The sequence below is a fragment of the Anguilla anguilla genome, chromosome 12 (assembly GCF_013347855.1).
Source record: "Anguilla anguilla isolate fAngAng1 chromosome 12, fAngAng1.pri, whole genome shotgun sequence".
NCBI lineage: Eukaryota > Metazoa > Chordata > Actinopteri > Anguilliformes > Anguillidae > Anguilla > Anguilla anguilla.
In genome coordinates, this window is record NC_049212.1 from 1,393,226 (window position 1) to 1,419,397 (window position 26,172).

A 26,172-nucleotide genomic window follows, 5' to 3' on the forward strand; every position below is an offset into this window, starting at 1 on the left:
CAAGCTGATATGCTAGCTAAGCATATTCGTTTTGCCGAGAAACATAAATTGAAGATAACTGAACATAATTGTATTATTAATGTCATACGTATACCGTGATAACATGACACAGTACAGTCACGGATGGAAATTAAACTCCGTAAACATTTGATCAAATATTTTAAAACATAATGGCAGACAGTCATCTAGCCTAAAGTTCGTTCTGCAATCGTTCGTTCAGGTTGATAGGCTTTTCCGCACCGGACTGTCAATCACATTGTAAAAATCACAAGACCGCTTAACTCTATGGTTTTGGCTCCAAATCGAGAACATGGCCGCGCCCACCATTGAGCTTCAAAACGTGTTTTACAGACCCACGGAGAGGCAATGGGTGACGTCACAGTAGCTTTGTCCATATTTTTTACAGTCTCTGGCACACACACACACACACACAGCACACTCATATCCACTCATACACGCACACCACACACACTCATATACACATACACGCGCACACTCAATCACACACACACACACACACACACACACACGCACACTCAGATACACATACACACGCGCTTAATCACACACACACACACACGCATGCACACACACACACACTCATGTATACATGCACACACACACACACCTCACTCATATACCCACTCACACACACACACACACACACACTCATATACACATACACACACGCACTCAATCACACACACACACTCAGATACACATAGACACACACACACCCACACCTACACACACATCCACACACACACACACGCACACAGACAATTCACTCAACACACACCTGTCTGTGCTGGATTTAGAGTGTGTGACTCCTCAGTATCCCTTTGCTCACTAAAATAGAGACACATACGCACACGCACACACACACTCTCTCACTTACTCTCCAGCATACACACACATACTCTCTCACACACACACACACTCACAAACGCACACACTGGTGTACGCTCATGCACACGCACTCATACACCCACGCATGCACACACTCATGCACACACACTCACAAACTTACACACACATACACACTCTCTCACGCCCAATCACACACATGCGCACACACACACCTATACACATGGAAACACACAATCTCTCGCACACCCAAACACACACATTCACCAGTGCACTATCATGCACACACACACGCATGCATATGTACACACGCTCATTACCGTATGCACACACACACACACACTCTCTCTCTCATACTCAGTCACTCACACACACACCCTCTCTCTCTCACACACACTCACATCCACAGTCACACACAGATTCACACAAACGCACGCACACACACACAAACTCATGCACTCACGCACACACACATACATGCGTGCAGAGACACAAACACGTGGCAACACACACACACACATTCTCATTCCCATACGCATACACACACATGTATCAACACACACACATTCTCTTGCCCATACACACACACGCGCACACACACACTCACGCACTCACACATACGCACTCACACAGACACACATACATGTATGCACACACATTATACACATGTCTACACAAACATTCTCATACCCATACACACACACACACATATAAACACACACACACACATTCACAAAGGCACTCTCACGCACACACACATACACATACATACACTCATTCTCAATCGCACACACACTCTCATATCCACAGTAATTCACTCAAACGGACGCACACTCACACACACGCACACACACACAAATGTATAAACACACACAAACACATTCTCTTACCCACACACACACGCACCCGTGTGCACACACACACATACTCATGCACTCACACTCATGTACACACACACAGACATACACACATACATGCATGCACACGCACACACACACACACACACACACACACATACTCACGCACTCACACATATGCACACACATACATCCACAGTCACTCCCACAAACATACACACACATGCACAAACATTCACAAATACACACACACAAACACACTCTCACCCAATCACACGCACACACGTCGACACACTTGCAACCTTCCTTGACCAATGCCTTACCAGTGCAATTTCAGCTGTACCCAATATTAACCTCAGTACAGCTTAAACCCTGTACATAAGAGTATGATCTTTCAGCATGTTCAGGTTATTTCAAATGTTAAAGGTGTGTTAATGTACTTTTGACTATTAAAACATTAATATAACATTGAGTGTAATAATGACAAAATATGGCACGGTAAAATGTTTTTAAAGTAATAACTCTCTCCTGTATCTGCATCTTTGTATAAGAGAAGCCAGTGCCACTCCTCCACTTAAATGTGCATTTTACTAGTTTTTATAGTTGCTTTCATTCATTTTCATAAGAGTTCCAATATGCAAATTTCTGTGGGAAAATGCGACTGATAGGGAGAATGCAGAATAGTCACTGCAGTGTACTTATTTCCTTTCATTACTGTAAACAATGATGGGTTGAGTTTCCTTATTTATTGGGTCTGTTGCTTTTATTTTCTGTATTTTCAATAATCTTCAATAATCTTCAATAATTAAACCTGAATTATAATAAACATCAAATGTGTTGGTGTTATGATTTATTATTGTGTGCTGTATTTAACTCCTGTGACACAGTAGTACTTATTTCATATTCTGTATGGGATTATGTTTGGGCTCAATATGAGCAGATCAACATGGGGTTAAAATCTGCACAGTTGAAGCAATGATATCCATCTATAGTAGTGGAAATAAATTATTATTTAATATATTATAAGAAAAGTTGTGTAGTGTCTGATGAGTGGTTGCTTCTGTTATTGTACTGTAACCACAATTCAATACATTTAGAAAACTCACTACTTGTCTATTGAGCAGGTGTGTTTATATTACCTCTCAAAATAAATGGTTTTCCTGCAGGATTTAACCTGGACCTGCTGCACATCAGTTGAATGGATTAGACCACTAAGCCAAAATCAAGGCAGAAGTGTGGTTTGCATGACATCCAGTCTCTGAGCTGTTCCTGAGACCCTACAGTTTTTCTCATTTTTTCATATGCATTTCTAATATCTGCAAATACATTACAGTATGTTATGACTGCTTTGACTCAATGCAATGAGCTAAACCAACAACCGGCAAAATTCTTACCTTAAGACACAAATTGCTGTACCTACACAAAGTACAAAACTCTAAATCACACTCAGTTTTCACAATACAGTCACCTCATATTAAGACATCCAAATTATTATTGCTAGACATGCAGATTGCAAAATAAAGTCAACATGTTTGCAATCCTGTCTCGTCCAGCAACATTGCCCAGGTGAGTCGCATTGCAGCACGATTGGTAATCCCAACATAAAAGGCTGTTTTACAGCACTACATTCAGCAGTGTCTGACAACATGGAGCAGCCCAATGCGGTTGGTACTGATGGACGGGTCGTGGCTGAGTCTGAGGTTGTGGTCAAACAGGTAGCAGAAATCCTGCTGTATCGAATGAATTTAGAGTCACAGTGATTGACCGTGTCATAAATCCAGGCATAACAATGGGAGAAGCTGGAAGGATTGTAAGGCCAAACTTAAAAATGCCAATGCAAGTTTTTGGACTGAACATTGATAAGTCAGTAATTTTCTGCAAAATGTGATACTGTAATTACACTACAGGATGGTTGTGTTGGTGTCATTTAATATTATTTCTGTTACGTGACGAGTCTGTAAGCCATGTTAATCATTTTTATTAGAGACCGCGCAACTCTGTTTTTCCAAAATGTCGGCTTATTCCACATGGGGGAAAATTGCGTTTGTGTTAGGTATTCGTGTGGCAATGTCTGTTCTGTCTGTTCTGATAATGTGATTATTGTTCTTCTATCAGATAAGGCCTGCTGGTGCAAGTTTGTAATGTTACATTTGTATGTGTTATTTTACTGTTTACATATCAAATGTCTAGAGTGTAATTGTTTCTGTTAAAACGATTGGTTGAATAACACACATCCACGCTATTTTCACCGACCATGTTAAACGTACTCACTTGCGCGTCTCAGCTCCAAAGGCATGTTGATGTCAAACCCATATTCCAATCTGTTTGAAATGACACAAATTCTGCCTAGTCTGTTCAATCATCAGACATTTTATTTACTCTACATCTTGTTTATGCCCAGCACCTGAACAAATTGGATGTGCCCATTCTACTGTACCATCTCCTTTGTAAGCTAAGTTCCTTTCAGCTGACTACATCAGAATCTGTACTATTGGCATTTTATGAGAACTGAAAATGTACAACATTGTTAATCAGAAATTATATCTGGGTGGGTAATTGGTGGATATGCTGCAGACATAGTTTGTCATTGATTTATAAATATACCAGTATATCCTGGGCTTTCACTGATGGTTTAATTGTGGTACATATAGCACTGGCCTGATATGCATTCTATGTTTGCAGTTTGCGTCTACCTGACTGCTTCCTGCATGTTAGCTGAGACAATCCTCTTTTTAGAGCAGATACCTACCTCCCCCACTGTCAGAGCAAATAACCAAAAACTCTGTGTAGAGTCAGGTAAATTAATCAGGTAAATTAATCTGACATTTGTTTTACTCTGTTCTTGCAAAGCTTAACAATTTTCTTTAATATTGTGGTAGGGGGGGCGTGGTTTGTGCGTTGGCTGCAGAGAGAGAGTGGGCGGGGCGGCTCTCTGACTCTGCGCCACAGCTGTCAGAGGCTGCTAATCAGCACCGCTCTTTAAATGTTTAATTGTTTAACGGTGTGCTGATTACCTTGACAGTGAGCCTGGGTGTTTTAAAAGGCGTTCGCCGAGGCAGACGGACTGACTGGTGACGGAGGAAGTACGGCGCTACGGCGAAAGTACTGAGAAACGCATGTAACCAGTCGAACGAAAAGCTGTGTGTTCGGCTCCAGCACAGGGACACAGAGCAGGCCTCTGGCACAGGGACACAGAGCAGGCCTCCGGCACGTTCTGTCAGGCTGTGAGACAGCTCCAGCACAGGGGTGTTACAGATGGCGGCATGACCAGCTGCTGCAGAAGCTTCCGGAAATACTGACGACCAGCAGACAGCAGGCAAACAGAGATGCCTCTCCTGTGAAAGAGCATCAAACCCACTTTGTGAGGCAAGCAGAGGAGGAGGGGACCGTAGGACACAAAGTTGGGAGTAGAGTCCTGGTTCCAGGCAGAGGGTGGAGCATGCGAGTAGATCTCAATCCACAGCTCCATTTCCCAAATGAGATCAGCACAGCGTCCCTGTGGCCTAACATGGAGACATGGTCTACTCGGGCGAAGGTGGCGCTCCTTATATGGAGACGTGGTCTACTCGGGCGAAGGTGGTGCTCCTTATATGGAGACGTGGTCTACTCGGGCGAAGGTGGTGCTCCTTATATGGAGACGTGGTCTTCTCGGGCGAAGGTGGTGCTCCTTATATGGAGACGTGGTCCACTCGGACGAAGGTGGTTCTCCGTATATGGAGACGTGATCTTCTCGGGTGAAGGTGGCGCTCCTTATATGGAGATGTGGTCCACTCGGGCGAAGGTGGTGCTCCTTATGGAGCTCACCCTCCCGTGGGAGGAGGGGGCAGGAGCAGCCTATGAGCGGAAATGGCTGAAGTACTCCGACCTGGCAGCGGAGTGTGAGAGTGTAAGGAAGCCGGTTGGAGAGCAACAGTATATCCAGTGGAGTTGGGACTCTGGGGCTTCATGCGCCAGTCAGTGCTTCACCATCTGGAGAACACGGGCATGACTGGAGCAAGGCTGAGGAGGCCGGGGGGGGGGGGGGGGGGGGGAATGAGTTAATACCCACTCCACCAAAAACAACAGCAGGCGGCGGCAGGGAGACGTCCCATCACTGCCTCTCCACCAGGAGATGTTCTGGGATTAAAGAGACATTAAGGGTCGGTGGCTCCAGGCTGATGGCCCTGCAGTGTCTCTCTGCTGCTGCTGGAGCTGCAACAAACAGCAACACTCAGCAGAATAAGGTCTATCTGTTCATCCCAGCAGAACGATGAGCCCTGTGATGACATCACAGCCCAGCAGTGTCAGGACTGGGTAAGGCACTCAGAAAGAGCCAACCAGCACTGCCGTGGAAATGAAGGCATCAGACGGGATGTGGATGAAGACTCTGGGCCATCACACCATGGATGGCACAGGAGAGGTAGCAGGTTTTAGCAGTTTGCTAAGGTGGTCTGGAAGGATGGACAGCATAGGAAAGTTAGGAGGACCGATCGCTCAGTGGGTCAGACTGGTGGAAGATACCACAAGCCAGGCTTAGCTTCCTGATCAGGGCCAATTATGACACCCTGCCTTCTCCTCAGAACCTGCGCTAATGGTTTGGTGCGGATGAGACCGTCCGCTCTGTGCTGCCCCCAAACGAGGCCTGTGGCACATTCTGTCAGACTGTGAGACGGCTCCAGCACAGGGACACAGAGCAGGCCTCCAGCACAGGGACACAGAGCAGGTCTGTCAGGCTGTGAGATGGCTCCAGCACAGGGACACAGAGCAGGCCTCCAGCACAAGGACACAGAGCAGGCCTCCGGCACAGGGACACAGAGCAGGCCTCCGGCACGTTCTGTCAGGCTGTGAGACGGGTCCAGCACAGGGGTGCTACAGATGGCGGCATGACCAGCTGCTGCAGAAGCTTCTGGAAATACTGACGACCAGCAGACAGCAGGCAAACAGAGACGCCTCTCCTGTGAAAGAGCATCAAACCCACTTTGTGAGGCAAGCAGAGGAGGAGGGGACCGTAGGACACAAAGGTGGGAATAGAGTCCTGGTTCCAGGCAGAGGGTGGAGCATGCGTGTAGATCTCAATCCACAGCTCCATTTCCCAAATGAGATCAGCACAGCGTCCCTGTGGCCTAACATGGAGAAGTGGTCTACTCGGGCGAAGGTGGTGCTCCTTATATGGAGACGTGGTCTACTCGGGTGAAGGTGGAGCTCCTTATGTGGAGACATGGTCTTCTCGGGCAAAGGTGGAGCTCCTTATATGGAGAAGTGGTCTATTCGGGGAAAGGTGGAGCTCCTTATATGGAGACGTGGTCTTCTCGGGCGAAGGTGGTGCACCTTATATGGAGAAGTGGTCTACTCGGGCGAAGGTGGTGCTCCTTATATGGAGTTGTGGTCTACTTGGGTGAAGGTGGAGCTGCTTATATGGAGACATGGTCTTCTTGGGCGAAGCTGGTGCTCCTTATATGGAGACGTGGTCTACTCGGGCGAAGGTGGTGCTCCTTATGGAGCTCACCCTCCCATGGGAGGAGGGGACAGAAGCAGCCTATGAGCTGAAACAGCTGAAGTACTCCGACCTGGCAGCGGAGTGTGAGAGTGTAAGGAGTGTAAGGAGGCCGGTTGGAGAGCAACAGTATATCCAGTGGAGTTGGGACTCTGGGGCTTCATTCGCCAGTCAGTGCTTCACCTTCTGGAGAACACGGGCATGACTGGAGCAAGGCTGAGGAGGCCTGCTAGAGGCCTGGCCAAGGAAGCAGAGAAGGGGGGCTGGTGGATTTGGCTCAGAAGGAAAGATACCGGGGGGGGGGGGGGGGGGGATGAGTTAACACTCCCACTCCACCAAAAACAACAGCAGGCGGCGGCAGGGAGATGTCCCATCACTGCCTCTCCACCAGGAGATGCTCTGGGATTAAAGAGATATTAATGATCGGTGGCTCCAGGCTGACGGCCCTGCAGTGTCTCTCTGCTGCTGCTGGAGCTGCAACAAACAGCAACACTCAGCAGAATAAGGTCTATCTGTTCATCCCAGCAGAACGATGAGCCCTGTGATGACATCACAGCCCAGCTGTGCCAGGACTGGTTAAGGCACTCAGAAAGAGTCAACCAGCACTGCCGTGGAAATGAAGGCATCAGACGGGATGTGGATGAAAATCTGTGGCCAAATACAGCAGAGAGACCAGATCACAGCATGATCAGGATCACAGCATTGTATTTATTTTCCTTTGTTTTGCTGAATAATACTGTAATATAATGTATTTATTTATTGTGTATGTTTATTGTGCTACTGCAGAAACTGGTTCAGTATTGTACATTATTTGTATTAAAACATTTTGTGTTATTGTTTTGTTTTTGACAGCATACCTGTATTTGCAATTATTATACTTCAGTAAACAACAACAACATCTAATGTTTTGGTGTTTGGTGTCTTTTGTAAAATACAAGCTTTGAGGTAGATGCAGAACACAGAATGTAAACTGATGTCATGAAGTATGGTCACTACAGATTTTTATGTTTTGGCCACACAGTTTTGCTTCATGTGTCTTTCTTGCATAATGATGGACTCCATTGTATGTGTTTTGCCTTTTACAATAGACAGGATTTTTTTATTCAAAAGTCTGACTCCATATATTTATTATAGTAAATTGATACAGAACAGAACACAGGGTTATGATTACGGTACAACATTCCTAATACCTATTATAATGTAGGCAGCAAACCTCATTGCTACTTGCATTATCAGAAAATGAGCTTTCATCCTCTGTTCTGATAGGAATTTGACAATTTATTAAAAAATCAGGTAATGATTAAATTATGTTGTTGAACATGTCCAATGTTATGATGCTGTGATAAGACATCACGCTGGTTATCTCACTTGATAGTTTTTTTTTTGCTGGCTTTATGAGATTTTGAGCCCAAAATTAGGACTATAACATTCTGTGTTGAAGTCTGCAAATTGAGACACTGTGGTGAAAATTGCGGCAATGCAATCACAAAATACACTATTATTACAATAAGAATATTCTTTTGATATTACAAAAAGCTCCTGAAAATATAAGTATAACCATTTTTTCAGTCATGATAAAACGAGATGTGGATGGAGTTTACAAGCTGGGGTAATTTATGGATCCCATCAGCGCTGGCCTTCTGGGTCAGTTTGAGCCTCTTTGTGTCCCTGGAGTAGAGGCACCCAGCCCAGTACACACTGGTGTTGTACAGGACACCGGCCACAATGATCTGGTAGAACATGGCCAGCATCCTGCTACACACACCGAAGGAGTGTAGCCTCCCCAGAAAGAAAAGCCTTCGGTCTAGTAGGGCCTCCAAAGACATAAACCACAGTATCAAACCATCTGTCTATGTGTGTGCACGCGCGCGTGTATGTGTGTGTGTGTTTGTGTGTGTGTGTGTGTGTGTGTGTCTAAAACAACACTTTTTGTAAAGATCTGAAACTATGCACCAATATAGGAAAGCAGGATAGGGGAAAATATTTTTCATGGCACTGTACATGAGGTAGACCCGTTTCCTTTAACATGCTTTAATACAAGGGGCACCAGGGAGACACACACCACACAGCCTGCAGAGGAATTCTCAGAAGTTTGCTAATGCCACACACCTGTATGGAGTATATTACCTTAACAGGAGCGAGCTCGTCTGAGTAAATGTTTCCCTGTTGTAATTACATCAAACACCCATGTGATAGAGCCAGAGCCATGACATGACCTTATGTTTAATCTTAACAAAAAAAAAAAATACTGCTTTGGTACGATAACAAGCCTACACATTAATGGATTATTTTACTCTGCTTGGATGAGAAAAAGAAACATTTACCACATTTCAGTTTGTGAGCATATATATTTTGTAATGGAATAGAACAGAAAAGCTGTTTTTCATGCCGGAGGAAGACCTTTCATACGCAGCTCTGACATGCAGTCATACGAGCGCCCAAGGGGGGTCGCTAGAGAGCAATGAAACACAGATCTCTGTCTGTCTGAACCCTCCCGTACCCTGGGCAACACAGCCACCAATCGTGCGTCTCCCTGTGGAGCTACCGGCCACAGTCGGCACTGGTACGGTCCGGATTCGACCTGAGGCCGTGAGGCTCATCCATGCAGCTCAGCGTGGTGCCTTAACCGAATGAGCCATCCAGCAGTCCCAAGCCTAATTTCAATAAAATTACACCTTACCAGCATCCATAAGAAATACAGACTACCATACAGAATGCCAAATCCTATGTGCATTAATAGGACCCATTCAAAGCAGGCACATGAGGTAGACAGGAAATCATCAGGTCAGACGACATTTTCCCACTGTAACAGAATTTAGTACAATATGCACCAGGGAAATACCCACTACACAGCATGCAGGGGCATTCTCCAAAGACTCACTAAGTTGTCTCATCCTTGATAGTAGTTTCTAAGCATCGCACATCATAAGGTCACAAGCATGGAGGCTCTGTCTGTGGTCACACACGAATGTTACATCAGTAAATGGGCCTCTCAGTACACAACACAACAGCACAGTATAGTGCCTGGGACAGGGGCGGTATATCCCCATGGTGGTGCCAGAGCTTTTCGGGTCCTCTCAGGAGTGTACTCGGGATGGCCCTGAGCTGCATTACATCCTCCCCGTAGCTCTTCATGGCTCTTCTCCCTCATCGCCACGGTAACTGAGAATGTGGAGACTGGGACAAGGCCACAGGCCTAGGCAGAAGTGGCCAGAAGTGCATACAGAAATACAGAAACATACACTTCCCTTCACTACCTTAAGCCTCCAAGCAGCTGTACACTGCAGAACACAGTCTGAAGTGCATTAATCACTGCAGGTTTTGTAGGAACATTTTGAGACTCCCCATGATTGTGATGACGTCACATGTTAAAGTTAGGGTATTCCCATCAATGTTGATCAAACTGGTTCCTCCAAATTCTCAATACTCCATGATAAAAGTACATCACATGTATGACTATTCACTCATATAATCAATATGTAATCCAATAAACCTGTATCATTAGTTGCAGCTGAGCTTATTGAAACGCAAGAAACCACAGTATCAACTGTAGGAAAAAAGCAAGAGAATGCAGAAGGCTTAAAAAAAACCACACTTACTCAGCAGAAAACATTAATCAAATACTAACCATACACTTATATTTTCAAACTGATCAACTGCTAATAAATGTGCTAGAAGGCTAATATTTTACAGTGACCCCTATGTAACCTGAATACAATGGAAAATTACAGGAGGCTGTGACTTGTATGCATAATGGAAAATTACAGAATAAAGACAAATATTTTTTTAAGGGAAAGTTGGGGTAACATTCCACAATGACGTTATCACCTAAGAACAGAAAATCATTGTGGTACCAAGAAGGTCAGGTCGACCCAAGAGCAGGAAATCATTGTGGTGCCAAGAAGGACAGATGGTATTTTAAGGAATGTGTTAGGGGGAGTTGTGGGGTACACAGTGTACAAAATGAATGTAAAACTGACAATCGAGGTTCAATTCTGCAGAATTGATCCGGCTTTGTGCACCTGTGCAAATAAAGTCTAACTTTTCTGAAGAGCTTGCTGCTGTGGTATCTTTTCCCTCGTGAAGTTGTTTTATACAAATTAATGATTGGACTTTGAATTCTGTTGGTTCCTAGACATGACAGTTTCCCACTGAATCTACAGGAAGAAAGAATGGGCAGTGTGCACTCATATAGACATGAAAACTGTTTCTCTGATCAATCAAACATTTAATTATTTGCAAAAGATTTTAGTTCACAGTCACATCTACAGCAATTTATTAAGACATGAGAACACCTGTGGAGCTATTGGGAAGAAAAATAATGTTGTAGTTCTTCTAAGCAGCCACTAGATGGTAATGGAAGTTCAATTTCACGCTATTTGTCTCATGGGCGGTTCCTAGTTTGAATCTGTTTGGGCTGTGGCAAACATAATAGAATCTGCATAACAAATACACAAGCAGCAATAATCATCTTGCAGAGTTCTGAGAGGTAGCCTTGCAATAGCTTGTCAATAAATGGATTACACAAGCTTTCTCTGATCAGAATTAAGTTTGGGTTTTTGTGCATTACTGCTGCACTACGAGTGTCATCAAATTATTGTTGTTGTTGTAGACATCATATATGGTTGCATGTTTTCACTTGTGAGCAAGAACATGGACACTGATGTTTCTTATTCTGAAGGGACCCATTATGTTGTGTAAAATTATAGATTCAGTGTTGGCTTTTAAACATCTGTAGACAGACGTGCATAATTCTTTCTTTATTAGGAGTATACGGACACAGTGACCAGAGGAAGCCAGCTCAAACACAGGAACATGCTAGAGGACGCAAACCCGGGACTCGAACCCTACTTTTTTATCGTCACACAGATTGTTTTGCCGTGTTTGACTTCAGGAGAACACATTTTGCCCAAAATTGAATTAAAGAACATCAGTGCTCTTATTTCTCTCTAGCCACAAATAAACACTAATGTGGGTCAAAGCAGACCCTAAGCCAAGCCTCACTGTGAAACATTGGGCTTCAGTCACTGCAAGACTTACTTGAACCAGTAAAGAAGCAGTATCGCATAGCCAGACCTATCTCCACACTTCGTTTCAGCGCGGGAGAAAGGTCTGGCTCAGAGCTCAAGCCATTATCATTCTGGTATAGACAAAAAAAACGCTGTGGCTTGTTTGTATTTCTTTAAACCAATCACAATCGTTTTGGGCGGCGCTAAGCCCAGGATGCATCGGCGGAGCCCGCGAAAACGGTAACACGCAGATAGCGGAAGGGGCGTCGAATTCCGACTGAAATAGTTGGCCAATGGCAGGCTTATACCCGCAGTCTGGTTCCTGTGAGTCAGACTAGTAAAGAAGTAAAAAAAAAAAAATCGAAAGTGAAACTGTTTCAAACTCAAACGTCATTTAAAAGACGGAGGTCAAAGAGGATGCAGTAAAAAGGAATTAAATTCGTTAAAAGAACTGAGTAAGTAGTCTGTTGTGGATTGGGATGGGGAGAATAGAAGCTAGATGAGAAGGGGTGTTTGGAGGAATAGGAATCTGTTACTATGATCGCAATAACGCTTAATTTAGTGAAATAAAATTAACAATAAAATGGCGCCTGAGGAGTAGACGAAGAGTAGCCTAATATGCTTTTTTCAAATTCCCCATTTGGGAACAAAAACAAAAATACCTTTTCAAATACATTTTAAAAAGTTCTACGTTTATGTTAGCATTTATTTGGTATTTTATGATTATTTTACCTGTTTGGATATGACGGAAGTCACAGGCTTGTCGTCGGCTACATTATGACACCTGCTACTGTAACAAAAACAGACCGAACATTTTAACTGCGGATTGAGAAGTCAAATTGTTACTTTTGCTCTGTATTCACACAGTTTGGATTAAGACAAATTAACTTGATGTCTGCCATGTTAAAGTCGGTGGTCGGTAGTTAATTCACTTATGGAGCTTCATAGTTGGTCTTCTATTATTTGAAACGAGACATTAGCTTCCGTAGGCTATACAAGAGCATGCTAAAAAGATGCTTAAAGGATATTAATTTGCATATTTGCTATCCAACTCTGACTAGTTTCAATTCACAAAGACCTAGTGGCCATGTCCTTACCAATTAATTCTGTTCTATTGAATTCGTACAAGTTTCAACGATAATAAATTCAGCAACTACTTTAATAGTAAACTGCGGTTGTAGTTGCATTAAGAATTTCTTGTGTGAAACCCAAGATTGCAGCATGTAGCGGTGCATGTAGGTCTACTTAAAAACAGGAAAGCGTCTGATTTTAAAGCCACCACGTCAGACCGAATTTACGTTTTGCCTGAGTTGGATTGAAGTTGAAATTGAAATACAACATAAATGTACTGCAGCGATTTCGAATCGAATTACAACTACTTAGAAACGGAGAATAGCCTACATGATAAAATGACTTTTATGAGATAAATTGGGCTTACCTAAGAAGAAAGATTTCTCCCGAGCATGTTCGTGTTTGTTAAATGTAAGTAAGGGGGGTTGTTTATCCAAATGTGCGATCGAAACACTGACTGGAAGCACGGGTAGTTAACTTTGCCAAATGCTTTAAAATTTTACATGAAACGCAATGGCAGGGATAATCGGTCGGCTATAAATTGTTGCTAGCATATCGTATACGCCTACAAGCAAAATACATGCATCTCAGATACTGACTTTATAGGTGTCACAATTATTGGCACCTTTAAAGATTGTTAAAAATAAAATCTAACAGAGTGAACTTTACACCAGCATGTAGATATGGGATGAAGCTGATCAACATCCGCATGTATAAAAGACATTATGCTGATCTCAGGCCAAAGGAACTGTCATGCTCTTCCACTGCTTCACTGGAGTTTAAAACTGAGGCAACCTGTTTATGAAATCCATATTTCATCAGAAGCAACAAACTCACAAATGAAGAAAAAAATGGTTGTTGACCTTCAAAAATAAGGAAATGGGTCAAAAACTAAACAAAGATATATACGACTTACTACTGTGAGACCAAAAATTAATCAATTTAAAACCACTGGAGTATAGTTAAACCTGTCCAGTAGAGGGCGCTAGTGTATCTTAGCCCCATGCTCAGTGAGGTAGATGGTTCAGGGAGCAAAGAACAATCCAGTGGCCACAGTTTGAGAATTGCAGAACTTGGCTGCATCGGGTGCTCCAAAATTAGATGCTACCTCCATGCCAAAAGGCTATTTGGAATGGTTTCAGGAAAAATGGTTTTACTGGGAGTAATCAACAGTTTCAAGAATCTAAATGGTCTCATCTACTCTGCTCCAGAGTGATGACATTAGAGCTCTTTGGCCAAGCATAGCTGTTATTCCTTTTGTGGCCTTTCTGTTAGCTTGAACTAGTCTGCCCATTCTCCTTTGATCTCTCATTAACAAGGTGTTTTTTTGTTTATCACACCATTCTCTGTAAACTCTAGAGACTGTGCTGCATGAAAATCCCAGGAGGGCAGCTGTTTCTGTGATGCTGAAACCACTCCGTCTGGCACCATCCATCTGGCACAGACAGTCATGCCACAGTCAAAGTCGCTTAGATCACACATCTTGTCCATTACAATATTTGCTCAAACAAAAAACTGAACATCTTCACTATGTCTGCATATGTTATATATTGAGTTGCAGTCACATGATTTACTGTTTGGTGGAGTAGGGTATTTGCGTTAACAGGCAGTTATACCTAATAAAGTGGCCGGTATATAATACAAAGGATATGGGTTTGGTGTTGATTTAGGGAGGTGTGTACAGAAACAAACCACATACCTACTGTTAAATACGGTGGGGGATCTTAATGTTATGGGGCTGTTCTGCTCCCACTGATCCTGGAGCCCTTGTTAAGGACAATAGCATCATGAACTCTACCCAGGTACCAGGACATTTTAGCCAAAAAAACTGGTTGCCTCTGCCAGCAGACTGAAAGTCGCTAGTGGATCTTCCAGCAAAACAGTGACCTCGATCACACATTAATATTCACAAATAAATAATTAATTAACCACTTAAGCCACATTTTGCAATGGCTACAATCTCCAGACTTGAACTATATTGATAACCTGCAGTTTTAATTGAACAGGACAGTTCTGAAGCAAAGACCCAGAGGTATTAAAGATCTCTCCCAATGTGTTCTCCAGTTTTATTGGACATTATATAAAATGACTCTGTGTCATTATCCTTGCAAGGGGAGTGTGAACAAACTACTGATAAGATAAGAAAAGATAAGATGACACTTTATTAATCCCCAGGGGGGGAAATTCGGGTGTTACAGCAGCAGAGAGTGAGTACAAAAGAAGCAGAAAAAGCCAAGTATACATACTATACATAGTATACATAGTGTACATACACTCACCGGCCACTATATTAGGTACACCTTGCTAGTACCGGGTTGGTCTTCTGCTGCTGTAGCCCATCTGCTTCAAGGTTTGACATGTTGTGCATTCAGAGATGCTCTTCTGCATACCTCGGTTGTAACGAGTGGTTATTTGAGTTACTGTTGCCTTTCTATCAGCTCGAACCAGCCTGGCCATTCTCCTCTGACCTCTGCCATCAACAAGGCATTTTTGCCCAGAGAACTGCCGCTCACTGGATATTTTCTCTTTTTCCTTGCTCTGTAAGTCCTACAGAGATTGTTGTGCGTGAAAATCCCAGTAGATCAGCAGTTTCTGAAATACTCAAACCACCCCGTGTATCACCAACAACCATGCCACGTTCAAAGTCACTTAAATCACCTTTCTTCCCCATTCTGATGCTTGGTTTGAACTTCAGCAGATCGTCTTGACCATGTCTACATGCCTAAATGCATTGAGTTGCTGCCACGTGACTGGCTGATTAGATATTTGCGTGAACGAGCAGTTGAACAGGTATACCTAATAAAGTGGCCAGTGAGTGTAGTATACATAGTATGCATAATATAGTGATAATAATAAAAACAAGTGAAACATGTAAAGGAAAATAAATAACTATTTCAATGAACCCAGGGGTGTCAATAATTGTGACACTTATTTTCTGGAAATAAATGTATGATCTGAAAAATTTTGGATGATTCCATTGAATCCTTAATGAAAAGTATTTAGCAAGTTGGACAATCAATATATAGTTTACCACTGACATTCATGCAATACAATTGTTCATCATTATCAATGGTGCTAAAACATTTGAGGTGGCTGTTTAGAACATGTTTAGGGCCTATTTCAGTTCTGGATTGCTTACTGTCAACACCGCGGCGTGTTGTATATGCGTGCCTCTGTGTGTTCAGTGTGTTCTCATTTTGTGTGTTTACAGCTTGGCTGGTTTGGGATAGAACCCACGTGTGGCCTGAACTGGTCAGATGTGTTCCAGTCTCCTGAGATAGGGGGCGCTGTTTATAAAATGAGTCTCTCAGAGGAGCCAGACACCAAAGGAGGAACCCTCTGCACTAAGAGGAAGAGGTACAAGTGCATGAACCAGATATTTAATGTGTTGAGAGTTAGTGCTGCAGTAACAGGATTGTCTTTTACATTTATAATTTAGTGCATCAATGCCAAATATTACTCTTGACCATACACAGTGGAATATCACACAAACACAATATATCAGCTTCTGTTCAAACGTTTTAAAAATGCTTTCAGATTTTATTTCTGGCGTGTTTGGGAGCAATGGCTCGATTTTAATCTGTGCTTGGAGGATGAGTTTAACTGGAAGCTCTGTCCCAATGTGCTGTCAGTTAGAGCTGCAGTAAGAGGATGAGTTTAACTGGATGTTGTGTCTCCATGTTTTGTTCACAGGGTCCAAGTAGAAACAGCAGGGTCACCTGTACCCACCTGTAAGTCTATGAAGAGTGATCATTCAATGGGTCATCCAATCGCATTCAGTGGAGAGGTCACAGGTGACCAAAGGTAATTAAAGAGGTTCAAATTGACAGTACTGTTTAATTATACTTCAATGTTACTGGCACCTTTCTGTTGTCGGTCGGTGTATTAAGACTTTCAGATCGAGGTGGGGGTTATTATTGCACATATAACTGTAGGTTTGTGATTTATATCACATTCAGGTGTAGGTGAGGTGTATTTTGTCATTCATTTGTGCTGTGAGTTAGAGCTGCAGTAAGAGGATGAGTTTAACTGGAAGCTCTGTCTTGTGTCGTGAGTTTGAGCTGTAGTACGAGGATGAGTTTAACTGGAAGCTCTGTCTCCATGTGCTGTGAGTTAGAGCTGCAGTAAGAGGATGAGTTTAACTGGATGTTGTGTCTCCATGTTTTTTTCACAGGGTCCAGGTAGAAAGAGCAGGGTCACCTGTACCCAGCTGTCTGTCTATGAAGAGTGATCGTTCAATGGATCATCCATTCGCATTCAGAGGAAAGGTCACAGGTGACCAAAGGTATTTAAAGAGGTTCAAATTGACAGTACTGTTTAATTATACTTCAATGTTACTGGCACCTTTCTGTTGTCGGTCGGTGTACTAAGACTTTCAGATCGAGGTGGGGGTTATTATTGCACATATAACTGTAGGTTTGTGATTTATATCACATTCAGGTGTAGGTGAGGTGTATTTTGTCATTCATTTGTGCTGTGAGTTAGAGCTGCAGTAAGAGGATGAGTTTAACTGGAAGCTCTGTCTTGTGTCGTGAGTTTGAGCTGTAGTACGAGGATGAGTTTAACTGGAAGCTCTGTCTCCATGTGCTGTGAGTTAGAGCTGCAGTAAGAGGATGAGTTTAACTGGAAGCTCTATCTCCATGTGCTGAGAGTTAGAGCTGCAGTAAGAGGATGAGTTTAACTGGAAGCTCTATCTCCATGTGCTGAGAGTTAGAGCTGCAGTAAGAGGATGAGTTTAACTGGATGTTGTGTCTCCATGTTTTTTTCACAGGGTCCAGGTAGAAAGAGCAGGGTCACCTGTACCCAGCTGTTTGTCTATGAAGAGTGATCGTTCAATGGATCATCCATTCGCATTCAGAGGAAAGGTCACAGGTGACCAAAGGTATTTAAAGAGGTTCAAATTGACAGTACTGTTTAATTATACTTCAATGTTACTGGCACCTTTCTGTTGTCGGTGGGTGTATTAATACTTTCAGATCGAGGTGGGGGTTATTATTGCACATATAACTGTAGGTTTGTGATTTATATCACATTCAGGTGTAGGTGAGGTGTATTTTGTCATTCATTTGTGCTGTGAGTTAGAGCTGCAGTAAGAGGATGAGTTTAACTGGAAGCTCTGTCTTGTGTCGTGAGTTTGAGCTGTAGTACGAGGATGAGTTTAACTGGAAGCTCTGTCTCCATGTGCTGTGAGTTAGAGCTGCAGTAAGAGGATGAGTTTAACTGGAAGCTCTATCTCCATGTGCTGAGAGTTAGAGCTGCAGTAAGAGGATGAGTTTAACTGGATGTTGTGTCTCCATGTTTTTTTCACAGGGTCCAGGTAGAAAGAGCAGGGTCACCTGTACCCAGCTGTCTGTCTATGAAGAGTGATCGTTCAATGGATCATCCATTCGCATGCAGAGGAAAGGTCACAGGTGACCAAAGGTAATTAAAGAGGTTCAAATTGACAGTACTGTTTAATTATACTTCAATGTTACTGGCACCTTTCTGTTGTCGGTCGGTGTATTAAGACTTTCAGATCGAGGTGGGGGTTATTATTGCACATATAACTGTAGGTTTGTGATTTATATCACATTCAGGTGTAGGTGAGGTGTATTTTGTCATTCATTTGTGCTGTGAGTTAGAGCTGCAGTAAGAGGATGAGTTTAACTGGAAGCTCTGTCTCCATGTGCTGTGAGTTAGAGCTACAGTAAGAGGATGAGTTTAACTGGAAGCTCTGTCTCCATGTGCTGTGAGTTAGAGCTGCAGTAAGAGTATGAGTTTAACTGGAAGCTCTGTCTTCTTGTGCTGTGAGTTAGAGTTGCAGTAAGAGGATGAGTTTAACTGGAAGCTCTGTCTCCATGTCCGTGAGTTAGAGCTGCAATAAGAAGATGAGTTTAACTGGATGTTGTGTCTCCATGTTTTGTTCACAGGGTCCAGGTGGAAAGAGCTGGGTCACCTGTACCCAGCTGTCTGTCTATGAAGAGTGATCGTTCAATGGATCATCCATTCGCATTCAGAGGAAAGGTCACAGGTGACCAAAGGTAATTAAAGAGGTTCAAATTGACAGTACTGTTTAATTATACTTCAATGTTACTGGCACCTTTCTGTTGTCGGTCGGTGTATTAAGACTTTCAGATCGAGGTGGGGGTTATTATTGCACATATAACTGTAGGTTTGTGATTTATATCACATTCAGGTGTAGGTGAGGTGTATTTTGTCATTCATTTGTGCTGTGAGCTAGAGCTGCAGTAAGAGGATGAGTTTAACTGGAAGCTGTGTCTCCATGTGCTGTGAGTTAGAGCTGCAGTAGGAAGATGAATTTAACTGGAAGCTGTTTTGTTTGCAGGATACTGCAGTCACCCCAGTCCTGCTCTTTAGAAGAGAACAGTTCAGAGAAATTATCTTCCCCAAGACAGGTGAGTTCTGTTTTTTTTAATTGTTTTTAATTTGTGTTTCATTTGTATTGTAAGTTTCATTTGAATATATAATGCATGTATCATATACCATATATAGAATACATAGTTGTGGCCAAACGTTTACATACACCTAAGGTAAGGACATTCAAACTCAATTCTTTACTACAGCACAAATTTCATGTTACCATACATTCCCTGTGTTAAGTCAATTAGGGTATCTACTTCATTTCCATAAGAGGTCTTTTCAAGAAAATAGCTAAGAGACAGATTTATTTCAGCTTTCATGTACTGTATCAGGTTTTCAGCTATTCACGTAAATAGAATGTCAAAAGCAGAAAGTGTGGTTTTTCTAAATAAAAAAAGAATTACTTTTTACATTATGAACAAAAAAAAACATTGCAATTAGACATTCCTGTAAATGACCTAAAAGCTAACTACAGCTACCCTCTCTAAGATCTACCCATCGTGACTTTTACCCCTGTTTGGAATCCCCATATACGTTACAGTAGTCATACAGTGTTGAGTTCTTCAAGCTCATTTACATACTGTAGCTTTTGAACGTAGCTTACGCCGTCCTTCTAGCTGAAACTACAGCTCAGCTATTCTACTGCGTACTGACTTACTTTCACTTTGCGTTTTCACGTAGCGCATGAGTGGAAGCTTAGCGCACACTTTAGTAGAACTTTGACTATTGGCAAATGCTTTGCAGAAAAGATACTGAAGTAATATAAAGGGCACTATATTATTATAAATAGTTAATGATTTGATTTTATATATTTGTCATTTTCCTCCTTGTGATGCCAGACATGCCGAACGCGGAACTGTGTAATGTGTGGATATATTTTATTTGTAGTTGTGTAAATACAGAAATATGAATGACTTTCTCGGCAAGATTATACAGGTGCAAAAACAATAGTTTAATGTTTTATTTTTGGTTATCCAGCAAGGCAGTGTAATGACCGAGAGGTTTTCATGAGTCAGAGGGGGGCTCGAAGCTGCCTGCACACATCCAAAAGTGCTGCAGGCAGCCACGCTACCCAGTGAGCCACTAGCGAAGGAGATATATAAGCAGAATTTAGTGGTTTTAAACAAGTGCACTTCTATACATGTCATTTTGCGTGTGCATCCGATGAGTCGTTAGCAAGGTAGCTGTAAGGAAGTTTTGTATCTACTGGTGAGGCAGGGTTATGAGAGGACAATTTGTTATGGTTGTTAGAGTTACACAGTACATACACCTCAGTGCTCGGCAGTATCCTTGTGCCTCGGAACTTGAACTCATTCAGTTACTTTCTTTCAGACTCTAATGCCAAAGGATTGTAATTATACTGTATTCTAACCCGAGTTACTGGGACAGGTGGTTTAGGCCCGAGGACTCAGTTCCAGCACCTCAGAAATTCAGAAGTTGTGTGCTATGACACTTTGCACCAGTCGTAGAGGTTTTAACATGGGTTCCACATGTGGCAGATTCCAGATTCTTGTTGTAGCCTGGGGCTGCACTATCAGAGGGGTGGAGACTTGTATCTGGCACCCAGAGGTTGCGACGTTACATCGGGCTCGGTACTCAGAGGCCCAGTGACCACTAGTACCGGCCTCCATCTCTGAGACTTAAAGGTGTGGTTCCCTCCGGACAGATACCAGACAGTCTCAACTGCACTCTCTGAGGGGTTGAGACTTGTACCGCCGTGGGACCCAGGCACCCGGGTTTAGTATCAGCACTTATCAGACTCTGCTTTCAGGGCTGGAATTTAGGAACCTAGGCTATGCACCCGGCTTAGCACTGGACATTTATTTGTTCCTCATAGGCTAGAAACTTAATCCTTTAACCTTGTTACTGCACTCAGAGGTTTTTATATTAAGGTCTAAAGCCTTTAAACTTGTTACTAGACTTGTACTCAGAGGTTTTTATATTAAGGTCTAAAGCCTTTAAACTTGTTAGTAGACTTGTACTCTGGTAATCAGTTCCGAGGCTCAAGAACACTTACCCCAGTGCCCTGGGACACCGCACCTCAGCTTGTATGCACTGATATTAGTGGGTTAGCATATGGCCGGTGATGCTGTGGACAAAGTGAGGTTATTCACGAAATTATGGATCATACTGAAAACATAGTGGTTTATTGTTACTATATATATATATATATATATATGGAAAGTAGAAACATAAGAGTCTTCTCACACATTTAAGTTCTAACATAGATACATTCTAATAAACACACACATTTAAGTTCTAACATAGATACATTCTAATGAACACAAACACGTCACATACCCAGCATGTTTCCGTACGGACAAGAGTATGGTACCCGGAGAATCTGATAAGCAGGCTTCTCCCAGATCTGCTTTCTTGCTCCCCTTAAATGTCATCCCGACCATACCTCCCAAACTCCACGTTTCCCTCAATTTGCCCAAATAAGGCCGAATAGAAGTAGCACTGTGGCTCCACCAACCAGAGATCCCCTTCCCCCTTCTTTCCCTGTATCTACAGGGGAGCCATTATCTAAATGATAGTATTAAGATACTTTGTACGATGGCGCGTGATCTGAAGATTGATTTTGATACCTTTCTTTTGTGGAGGCCCCAGGTGGTGGTTCTTCTATAATCCAGTCACTTATGTAGGCAAATTCATCCCCCTCACTCCTCAATCCTTCAAACACCTTAATTCCTATCATCTTTTCCATATTACCATCAGACCCACATCCAACCAAGCCTCTTCCACCTCATTACATTTTATATTGCCTCAAGTGTTTTAATAAAAGCTCATACTGTATTTACAGAACATGTCATGCCCCAGAGTTATTTAGGATTCTGTTTGAGGGTGACCTGACCCAATGACACCATATGAAGGTGCTGTGGCACTGTCCGTGAGTGGTGTCCAGCCTCGCCTTGTCCGCCTGGCATGTCCAAGCGGCAGGAGGGTGAGCTGTATGTCCATTGATCCCCAAGTTGGTATGTCCAGAGCCCTATCTTCAAAAGGGCAAGATGGCTGAAGGATGCAGAAGATTGCTCTTCCGCAATAAACGGTGTGGTAAACAGTCCCATGCAGGATGCATTGATTGCTTTCCTAGCTGCAGGTCTCATCCTTTAGGCATTTATGGCCCCCACCTGTGTGTAGCAGTTGAACACAAGTAGAAACCAGACCAGACGAGTCCTTTTGCAGTGAATTTTTACCTTACATAGCTAATATTAAACTTGGTGAAAATGCAGAAAGCAGAACTCTCTAAAGTTTGGGTGCATTGTATTATTTTAGTGCTTTAATATTAATGTAGCATCTGGAGGTGGAACATGGCTGGAAAAAAAGATACACACAATATTCCAATCTGGAGAGGTTTTCAGGATATCTGGGCCCACCTTTGGGAAAACGCATGTCAAATTTTACTGCTTTGTTAAATCCACTTTTTTATTGGTGTTGTATACATCCTGGGGTACGATTGTAAAAATAAATCTGGTTTCATCCAGTATCTGAAGTATATATAATCATTACAGAATAAAGAAAATACAAAACATTTTTGGATTCTTCTTTGTTTTTCAGGATGAATATGTCCTGTATGTTTACAGAGCGAGACTCCCGTGTGATCAGGGGTTATTTTGGTAGAAATGTTCTCTTTATTTCAAGCTTTGAACCATGTCTGGACTGCATATAGTTTCATATTTGGAGATAACAGTACTGCATGGAGATAATGAGGTTTCATTAAGACAGTGGAATTCCTACTAAAAGCCGTGGGGTTTAAGGGGTTAACTCCTCTAAAGACACAACTTAACATCAAATCCAGTTCTGGAGTGCTGCCTGATCCTCCCTGCCTCACAGAAAGTCCAGATTCCTTTAGCAGGTCCCACAAATGGCAGCAGAGGAGGACTCCAAACTGAGACTTTTGAACTGGAAGCATTCAGTTCAGTTAGCATTTACTAAATGCACTGTACAGAGCAACTCCTTTATTATATGGAAATTCATGATTTAGCACAAGTAGTATCTCTAGTATCTGTATTTGTCTCTTTTCTGGCTGTCAAAAACACTCAACACAAAACAAGGATCCTGTTGCGTTTATTTGAGCAACTGTAATACAACACATGCTTTAAAAAAAGTTTGGTTCTCCCAACTAAAACGTTTAAAGTAACTGTATACAATAGCGCTTTTCAGTTTGCTGTACCTTCAAGGTTCTGTGTTATTTTATGTTGGCTGAGCAACGATAAATAAGTTGTATTAACTTTGATTCGACAATATTGACTTACATTAATATTGAGGTATTCTGCCAAGAAAATATTTTCACTATTTTTTCTCTAAATCTCTAAATATAATAATAAAAATTAATAAAATAATATTACTACATTTTATATTCAAATACAATAACAAAATTACCAAATTCATGTAACTAACTATTTTACCCTGGGCCAACCTAAATAATAAATGTATTTGTAGGGAAAAAAACAAACAAGACTATCTATCCAGTCTATCTATCCATCTGGTAACATTTTTGTAACATTTATTTAATTATTATTTGATAATAATATGATTAATGGTCAATTATGAGGAATTGACATACTCACCAACCCACCTCTTCGTGTGTTTATTTCACACTGATACAGCACACCTCTTCATGTGTTTATTTCACACTGATACAGCACACCTCTTCATGTGTTTATTTCACTCTGATACAGCACTCCTCTTCATGTGTTTATTTCACAATGATACAGCACACCTCTACATGTGTTTATTTCAGTCTCTCCTGCACACTTTGATGAAGCTGAAGAAGGATGAGAAGTTGAAACAGTTTCACAGCCATCTGAGTCAGGATTGCCCAGAATGCTTTAAGACTCTGTCTGAAGATCCTTCTGTACTGGTTAAGTTTATGAAGATGAAGGAATTGTTCAAAAGTCATCAAATTGAAGATTACCCAGAATGCACTGAGAGAGAGCAGAAGGATCCTGAGGCCCTGTACATAGTTGAGAAGTTGCTGGAGACCTGTGGCAGTGAGAGGTCTCTGAAGATCACACTCCACATCTTGAGGAACATGAAGCAGAAGGATCTCACTGACTCACTGGAGAGAGATGAGCAGCGCAGTAAGAGTTTTCTCTCATTACGAATGTGTGTCCATTCAAATGCTGGAATTAGCTATAGCATCCACACTCTCATAATAGTGTTTTACATTGACAACATTACATATAGAAAGTGTCACAACCAATGCGCGCACAAAGGCATTTCAATGAAATTATAGCATGAAGCAGTGATTATAGAGGTAAGCAAATGTACATGAGATTAAATGTCCCTGAGGGGGATTCAAAGCAGGAATCTTGTGCTCAAAAGCCAGTGACTAAACCACTGTCCCATTAGACAGACTGCCCCAAGGTTGTATCCAGAGCTAAAGAGTACTCAGAATAACAATATTATATTTTAAAATGACCATGTAACAAAAACCTGAGACATGAAGTGTAGAAGCACATTTGAACCCATTTTCAGTGTTTTAATGTTTTTTCCCTTCATCCGTAGTGGACAAATGCAACAGTGTGTGTGTCCTTGCTGATATGATGTATTTATAATGGATCATATTTCAGAGTTATGTAATACTGTGTGAGAAGTGTGTAACACACTGTGAGAGAGGTGTGTAACATACTGTTTGATGTATGTACAAAACTGCGTGAGAGGCATAACATACTGTTAGACCTATGTAACACTGATGTGCATAAAATGCTGTTAAGAATGAGTCTATTAATATTTTTATTGGCAGTTTAAAAAAAAAATCTGTTATTGAATGGGAAATGTTTATCACAGTTTAAACATAATTGTTTCTCATATTTCCTCTCTTCAGATGAATCCATAAAAATAGCCCAGAAGGCACTTAAAGCTCATCTGAAGAGGAAGTTTGAATGCATATTTGAAGGTTTAGCAAAGCAGAGAAACCCAACCCTCCTCAATGAGATCTATACAGAGCTCTACATCACAGAGGGGGGAAGTGGGGGGGTCAATAATGAACACGAGGTCAGACAGATTGAGACAGCATCCAAGAGACACACCACACATGAGACTGCAATCCTCTGCAATGACATCTTTAAGCCTTTACCTGGACAAGAGAAACCCATTAGAACTGTGCTTACAAAGGGCATCGCTGGCATTGGGAAAACTGTCTCTGTGCAGAAGTTCATTCTGGACTGGGCAGAAGGAAAAGCCAATCAGGACGTTGATTTCATCTTCACTCTTCCTTTCCGAGATCTGAATTTGAAGAAGGAAAGAGCATTCAGTCTGATGCAACTTCTGCAGCACTACTTTCCACAACTGAAAGAGAGCCAAAGTGTTGAAGGTGATGAGGTCAAAGTGGTGTTTATCTTTGATGGTCTGGATGAGTGTCGACTTCCTCTAGATTTCCAAGGTAATGAGATCTGCTGTGATGTAACAGAATCATCATCAGTGGATGTGCTGCTGACCAACCTCATTAAGGGGAATCTGCTTCCATCTGCTCTCATCTGGATCACCTCCCGACCAGCAGCAGCCAATCAGATCCCTCCTGAGTGTG

The 26,172-nt window shown here is 42.2% G+C and overlaps 1 protein-coding gene across 2 annotated transcripts in view; it reads left to right on the forward strand.

The window, feature by feature from the left end:
• Nucleotides 1-26,172, forward strand: part of LOC118210034 (NACHT, LRR and PYD domains-containing protein 3-like) — a 181,297-nt gene that overhangs the window by 130,603 nt on the left and 24,522 nt on the right. The window lies entirely within an intron of this gene.